Genomic DNA, 8,994 nt, shown 5'->3' with positions numbered 1-8,994 from the left:
TGATATAATAAATATATATCATAAGTCCTAATTAAAAATAATTACTTTTATATCATAAGTAATTTAATAATAATGAAAATCATTATTTATCATAAGTTCAAATTTTATAACGATAAGTTTAATTAAAAGTTCGACGGGTCATAACTTGAGCCTCGGGTGTCGGTTTTTGACGAGTTTTATATATATCTTCGTCTAACCAAACCACCCGACACATTAGTACACTCAAGAACACCCTAAGGTCATTTCATGAGTCGTGAAAAACAGTCATGAACCAACTTAGAACATTAATCCGCTTAAAATCTTGCTTTAGCCATTCCGGGTGATCCGTGGCTCGGATTTCATTGTTCATCCAATCATCAATCCTAACTCATTGGTACACCCTAGAGACTCCAAATATGGTCACAAAGTAGGACCTCAACTGATCAAAATCATTTTTACATTTTCATTTCATCAAAACCCTAAATCGGGCATAACTTTTGATCCGAAACTCAAAACAACATGAATCCAAAGCCTAAAATTATTCTCTTGATGAGAGGAAATCATCTATACATTTTATTTAATCAAAATACCATGTTATTTTCACTAATTTTAACCAAAAATATGCTGTCCAAAATTAATCAAAGCGAAATCATACGTAAACAAGTATTTCTACGCATCCAATCATCAATACAACAATACACAAGTACTATACTATCTAATAACATAAAAAAATGTAAAATTAAATAAAAATGAAAAATCTGGGGTTAGGGTTTATACCCTAATGAAGAAACAAATGATATGATCGTGTAGAGGATGAAGAGATGAATCCGATTATGTTGAAAGCCCTATTAAACAAGCTTGATTTGATGATGAAATGATGATGATAATGGTGATGTATGGCGATGGCTCAAAGGGAGAAGGAGGAAGGAGTAAAAGAAAAATGGAAATGAGGGAAATTAGGTTTTTAGGAAAATAAAAGTGTAAGTGTGAAATAAAAAATGAAAAATAAAAAGTGAGGGAAGCATTGCCACATTCGGCCGAGTTTTTGCATGGGGTGGGCCCAATTGGCCTAATTTTTTTAAATGATGAATTGCTTTTAGGCTGAACGCCCGAACGAAACCCGAAACGCAAAAACACCGCTACGCGATTAAATCTTCGGAGAGATAACGCATCCGCGACAAATAAAATATATAAACACTATATATAATCATATGATATAAAAATATCATATTTAAATAATTGGGATTCCAAAATCTCAAAAGTCTGACCGTTAGTTTGAAAACCGAAGTGATTCGCCGGATAGAAATCCACGACACCTAGAAACGCACAATTTTAAATACGAATACAAATATTCATACAACACATAATAATTAATATATTATTACTAAAATATTAATATAAGTCATAGAATTGACGTGGCACGAATAACAATTAACGGACGTTAAATAATAAACGGTAAAAGATAACAAAAAAAGTAGGGTCGTGACAGTTCCTTCCCGTTACGGAAATTTCATCCCGAAATTTAAGCAGGTGCAGGGGTTGACTCGTCATCTGGGAACAAATGCGGGTACTTTTGCCTCATCTGATCTTCATGTTCCCAAGTGAACTCGGGTTCGCGTCTGGCATTCCATCTAACTCGGACGATAGGAATCTTACTTTGCTTAAGGGTCTTAACCTCTCGATCCATAATTTCAATGGGTTCCTCAATAAAATGGAGTTGTTTATCAACATGAAGTTCATCAAGAGGGATGGTCTCATCGGCCTCAGCCAAACACTTCTTCAAATTAGAAACATGGAAAACGTCATGAACGACGCTAAGTTCTTGAGGCAATTTCAAACGATAAGCCACGGGTCCAACTCTCTCAGTAATCTAAAATGGTCCAACAAATTGAGGATTCGACTTTCCTCTCTTACCAAATCGTACCACACCCTTCCAAGGTGATACCTTCAATATAACACGGTCATCGACCTGAAATTCTATATATTTTCTTTGTAACGACCCGCACTTTTTCGATCGTTCTATACTTATAAGATTAATATTTACATAAATTAAACCTTACCAACATGATAAGCAATCCAAATTGTTGAGACTTATGTTTTTGAAAAGAGTTTTACACAACGTTTGACCGTCTAGTTTGACCGATGATATCACGAACTATACAATATATGATAATTATACGTTTGTGTATATATATGTATATATACATATTTAACATGATCTAAGAATGTTTTAATATCTCATTTTGTATTAATAACAATAAGTTATAAGTATATTTTGAAACTACTAACTTAAGTTTTCAAAACGATAACCATACGTAACGTTATTTGACTTAAATACTTATAACCTATAATGTTTATACATATATCGTATAAGTAATGTATTTAATCACTTTTAAAGGGCTTACATACATAAAACAATATAAGTATATTTACAAAAGATAGCTATATTTGAATCCTCGTTCCGTTTTCTCAAAGATTTCTATACGTATACCTAGGGTATATGTACCCGTATCATACGCAGCTTCTAGATGTATTTACTATTGGTATATACCAATAAAAATCTGCTCCTTAGCAGCCTTAAATGATTAAGAAACATGTGGAACCAACCATTTGTCAAGTAGCATGAATTATTTAGCAAGAAAACAAAGTTAGGTATCTTTTTTTCCTTTATAACCTAAAAACGTTTTTATGCATGCACACCATTTCTTCACCCCATTTTCTCATACTTACACTTCCATTTCTCTCTCAAAATACTCTTAACTTCATACTTGATCATCTCCAAGCATTTTCCCCATCATTTAGCTTCAAAAACAACACTTAAACCTCATAAGAAAACCTTACAAAAACACTTCAAGAAATCCTTCCAAGAACACCAACTTACTTCCAATCTTTCATCCACTTCCATCACCCTTTTGGTTCTAGGTTCTTACTCCTCTTTTACAGCAACCTTGTCCAAGGAACTAGAGGTAGAATCTATGTTCATAACCTTATTCGATTCATATATATATAGCTATCTTATTTTGTGGTATAAAAGTTTAACAACAAGAACATAGTTTGAAAGTTTTCAAACTTGTTTGCAAACTAAATAGATCCTTCTAACTTAACTTTTAAAATACTTCAAGACCTGTAATATATCTTAAATATATGCTAATTTAACAAGGTATAACTTGGTTTTTCAAAGAACACCTTAAAAACTGAATTTACGACATCGGAGTGCAACCGGGGGCTGTTTTGGGTTGGATAATTAAAAACCATCTTAAACTTTGAATTGGAGGTTTATTTTCTGGAAAAATGATTTTTACTATGAATATGATAACACATAAAAATTTCATGATTTAACTCAAAGTATAAGTATTTTTAGAAAAATAATCATTTAAGGTTGTTTACATGATGGAAAATGATTAACTTCATAAGTTTCACTAAAGTTTGACCTATGACCTGTGATTTCGAATACAAACTAAGGTATTTACAGTTCATAGTCTTAAAGAGAGACTCGATCCAAGGAAGTGGCAAGTTGAACCAACGAAAACGGAGTTGTAACGAAGAAACTATGACCAAAACAAAATCGGATATCCAAGACTTGTTTAGTCACGAAAATAATTGGAGAAAAATTAAATAAATCACATCTTTTTAAAATAACATGATATTTTATATATATGTACTCATAATTTAATTTTATATGGTTCAGGATCACCCGTAAACAATACGAGAAGATTAATCATAAGATCCCATGATTGTACGCAACACGTCATTTGACAACACCGGTACTTTATGTACGTAACACGTCATTTGACAACACCGGTACCATGGGTCAAGATTAATCTCGACCAATACATATACGATGGGGTTTTATTTATTTCGTTGGGGGTTTTATTTATTTCATTGCGGGTATATTAAACATCTAAAAATGAACCATTAAAATTGAATTACTAACAACGAACTGCTAACTACGGACTAAGGAATTATTAAAAGTATAACAAGTATATATATGTGACGTTTGTTTAAAAAGAAAAGGTATTGATATATTATATATGGATAGGTTCGTGATATCAACCGGAGACCAAGTCAAATTATATATATCTTCAAGACGAAAGTGAGTATATAGTCCCACTTTTAAACTCTAAATATTCCAGGATGAGAATACATGTATTTTATGTTTTACGTTATGGACACAAGTAACTGAAAAATATATTCTACGTTGAGTTGTACCACTGGCATACTTCCCTGTAGCTTGGTAACTATTATTTACAGCGGTATTGTAAACGCGAATCCTGTTGATAGATCTATCGGGCCTGACAACCCCAACCGGACTGGACGACCAGTATTCAACGGTTGCACAGTACTTCGTTTCGTAACAACACTTGGTACGGTGTAGTAAGATTTCATAATAAAGGGAATATGCGACGTGATTAAATGTTAAGTATGGTTACCAAGTGCTCAACCACTTAGAATATTTTTATTAAAATGTTTATATATGAAATCTTGTGGTCTATATTTATATCGCTTCCGGCGTTAAACCTATATCTCACCAACTTTATGTTGACGTTTTAAACATGTTTATTCTCAGGTAATAATTAGAAGCTTCCGCTGCAACATGTTGAATTTAAGCAGGATCTTGCGTACTCATATTTGTGTCAAAAACAAAACTGCATATCCGAGGATTTGTATTGTAAAATATGCTAGAAATCGTGTTGTTATCATCATATGTAAAGTTTGTAAGTCTAAGATTATCGCTAAACGATAATCATCTTTTTATTGTCTAAAGCTTGTATCAAAAATAAGAATTATGGTTTGTAATGTAAAATATATGCAGTTGTTCTTTTAAAAATGTCGCATATAGAGGTCAATACCTCGCTATGAAATCATACGTTATCTAACACGTTCTTATGGTTAAGGACGGGTTATGACATGTGGTATCAGAGCGGTGGTCTTAGCGAACCAGGTTTGCATTAGTGTGTCTAACTGATAAGTCGTTAGGATACATTAGTAAGTCTGGACTTTGACCGGGTCTGATTTAACAACCATTGCTTATCATTGTTGGTTAAAATTTATATGTAAATATTATGTAGTACTAATGGGTTAGTTGTTATGTGATAGATGTCGGGCTCGAAACTTATTATCACATTCAGCGACTCCGAATCAGAATCTTCAGATGGCGTTTCAGTCATTAACCTATCCGATGACGAAAATAATATCTTTGGGGAAGACTCACAAATTCCGGATGAACCAACTATAGGGAACCCGGAAAGTGAACCCGAGGAGGAAAGTGAACCCGAGGAGGAAAGTGAACCCGAGGAAGAAATACAGGAAATTACGAAAGACAAATTCGAACTAGGAAAGAAACGAAAGGCTAATGAATTAGAAAATTCAAATCACGAGTTTAGTAAGGATGATGTGGCACCAACTCCACTAGACACTACCACCCCTATTCCCGCTATTCCTATTCGTTCTATCCCGGCATCCAGTTCTTCAGTCCCACAGCCAAAATATAGGCAGACAGCCAGGATAAGCGTTAAGCGATTCTTTGAACCTAAACGTCCTAGAAAATAGACCAAACGATGTGCTGCCGTATTAAACCATGGGATCATATAATGTTTTGTATAATATTATTAGTGTGGTTTGTTTAATGTTTGATGTAAGATAAGCATATATAAGATAGTGAAGTGTGAAATGCAATAATTTTCCATGGTTAAGTATTATTTAGATGGTAGTAATTGATTCTGTACTAAGCTATTAAGTATGGACATTAACGGGTAGGTACTACCCTAGATATAATTATAAAATGCTAATAAGAAGAAAAGGCTTTTATAATAATACCTGGTTCATATTATTAATAAGCTATAATGTACTGTAAATATACACTACATCTATAATATTCCATGTGAATAATTATTTTCTTTTCATTCTTATAGAAGAATATGGCGCGATTGAACCGAATGACGGAACAAGAAATCCAGGAACTCATCAATCAGCGAGTGAACGACAGAATGTTATGGGTCGAGGCTGCAAGAGGTGCTGCAGTTAACCCAAATCCTCGTGTGGGGTGCACTTACAAAACTTTTCAAGCTTGCAAGCCCTCATCATTCAGTGGAACAGAAGGACCGATCGGTTTAACCCGGTGGATAGAAAAGATGGAGACTGTGTTTAAAATAAGTGGTTGTGTTGAAAAGGACATGACCAAGTATGCATCGTGCACTTTACAAGATAGTGCACTCACGTGGTGGAAAAATTATGTGAAGGCTGTAGGAGGAGATGTAGCTTATGATACTCCATGGGAAGAATTCAAAACAATGTTAATCAACGAATATTGTCCAAGGAACGAGGTTAGGAAGTTGGAAGATGAATTACGAAGCCTGAAGGTTGTTGGTACTGAAATCACCAACTACAATCAGCGATTCATGGAATTAGTTTTGCTATGTCCTGAATTGGTTCCAACCGAAGAACGGAAGATTGAAATGTACAAAGATGGTTTGCCCACAAAGGTCAAGGCAAACGTTACAGCATCGAGACCTAAGACAATTCATGAAGCTATAACCATGGCAAACGAACTAATGGATCAGGTCATCTTGGATAAGAAATCATCCAATACTGATGTGAAGGTATTGGGTAACAAAAGAAAGTGGAATGGAAATTATGATCGAGGTAACCAACAACAATCTTTTAAGAAACAAGAAACCACGAAAGGTGCGGGTAGTGGTTCAGGTTTTGGTTACAAAGGACAAAATCCTTTATGCAACCGATGCCATAAACATCACTTTGATTACTGTAGTGTGGTGTGCAACAAATGTAATCGACAGGGTCATCTTGCTGAAGATTGTAGGGCTCTTGTTACAAATACAAATGGTACCAAGACTCCTGCCACCAATGCAAATAGAACTGCTTTGGCTACCGTTACTTGTTTTGGGTGTGGAAAACAGGGTCATTATAAGAGCCAGTGCCCGAATCCAGAGAAGAATGTTGGACCTGCACGTGGGAGAGCATTTGTTATTAATGCTAGAGAGGCACGTGAAGACCCGGAGCTTGTTACGGGTACGTTTACCATTAATAACTTATCAGCGTCTATTATATTTGATACTGGTGCCGATAGAAGTTACGTGTGTAGAAATTTTTACACTAAATTGAATTGTTCATCATTACCTCTAGATGCTAAGTACATGATTGAGTTAGCTAATGGTAAACTAATTAAAGCCGATAAAATTTGCCGTGATTGTAAAATAAAGTTAGCCGGAGAAACGTTTAAAATTGACTTGATACCCGTAGAATTAGGAAGTTTTGATGTAATAATCGGCATGGACTGGATGTCCAAAGTAGGAGCTGAAGTTGTGTGTGCCAAGAAGGCAATTCGCATTCCTCGTAAGGATAAAATGCCAGTAATGATTTATGGAGAGAAGGGTAACTCAAAGCTAAAACTCATTAGTTATTTGAAAGCTCAAAAGTGCTTGAAGAAAGGGTGCTATGCTATCTTAGCACATGTTAATAAAGTCGAAAAGAAAGAAAAAGAGAAGTGCATCAATGACGTGCCTGTGGCAAGAGATTTTCCTGAAGTTTTTCCGGAAGAGTTGCCGGGATTACCTCCATTTAGATCTGTAGAATTTCAAATAGATTTAGTACCAGGAGCTGCACCAGTGGCTCGTGCGCCATATAGACTTGCACCGTCCGAATTAAAAGAACTTCAAAGTCAGTTAAAAGAATTACTAGACCGTGGATTCATACGACCAAGCACTTCACCGTGGGGAGCTCCAATTTTGTTTGTTAAGAAGAAAGATGGATCTTTTAGGATGTGTATAGATTATCGTGAATTAAATAAGTTAACTATCAAGAATCGGTATCCACTACCGAGAATTGATGACTTATTTGATCAACTGCAAGGATCATGTGTTTATTCGAAAATCGACCTAAGATCGGGTTATCATCAATTACGTGTCAAAGAAGAGGACATTCCGAAAACTGCTTTTCGGACACGTTATGGTCATTACGAATTTTTGGTCATGCCATTTGGATTGACGAATGCGCCAGCTGTATTCATGGACCTCATGAATCGAGTTTGTAGTCCATATTTAGATAAGTTTGTTATCATTTTCATTGATGATATTCTTATCTATTCCAAGAGTGAGCAAGAGCATGAACAGCATTTAAGGTTGATATTAGAGTTGTTGAGAAAAGAACAGCTATATGCTAAATTTTCTAAATGTGCTTTCTGGTTGAAAGAAGTGCAATTTCTTGGCCACGTTGTTAGTAGCAAAGGAATTCAGGTTGATCCAGCAAAAATTGAAGCCATTGAAAAATGGGAGACTCCTAAGACACCAACGCAGATACGTCAATTTTTGGGTTTAGCCGGTTATTATAGAAGGTTTATTCAAGATTTTTCCCGAATAGCTAAGCCGTTGACAGCGTTAACGCAAAAAGGTAAGAAATATGAATGGACTTCTGAGCAGGAGAGTGCATTTCAATTACTAAAGAAGAAGTTAACTACGGCGCCTATTTTATCGTTACCAGAAGGGAACGATGATTTTGAAATATATTGTGACGCTTCGCGACAAGGTTTTGGTTGCGTTCTTATGCAACGGAAGAAAGTTATTGCATACGCATCCCGACAATTAAAGATTCACGAGCGGAATTATACGACGCATGATCTAGAACTGGGAGCAGTCGTGTTTGCATTGAAGATATGGAGACACTACTTGTATGGGGTTAAATGCACTGTGTTTACTGATCATAAAAGCCTTCAACATATTTTTGATCAGAAACAGCTGAACATGAGGCAACGTAGGTGGGTCGAGTTAATAAACGACTATGATTGTGAAATTCGTTATCATCCCGGGAAAGCAAATGTGGTGGCTGACGCTTTAAGCAGAAAGGAACGAGAACCAATTCGAGTACGAGCAATGAACATAAAAATTCGCATGAATCTCAACTCACAAATCAAAGAGGCTCAACGAGAAGCTCTTACTAAAGAAAACATAGGAAATGAAATAATGAAGAAGTATGGGAAACAACTCATTATGCGGGAAGATG

This window comes from Rutidosis leptorrhynchoides, chromosome 1, assembly GCF_046630445.1.
Source record: "Rutidosis leptorrhynchoides isolate AG116_Rl617_1_P2 chromosome 1, CSIRO_AGI_Rlap_v1, whole genome shotgun sequence".
Taxonomy (NCBI): Eukaryota; Viridiplantae; Streptophyta; class Magnoliopsida; order Asterales; family Asteraceae; genus Rutidosis; species Rutidosis leptorrhynchoides.
Note: the sequence above shows the minus strand (reverse complement) of the source record.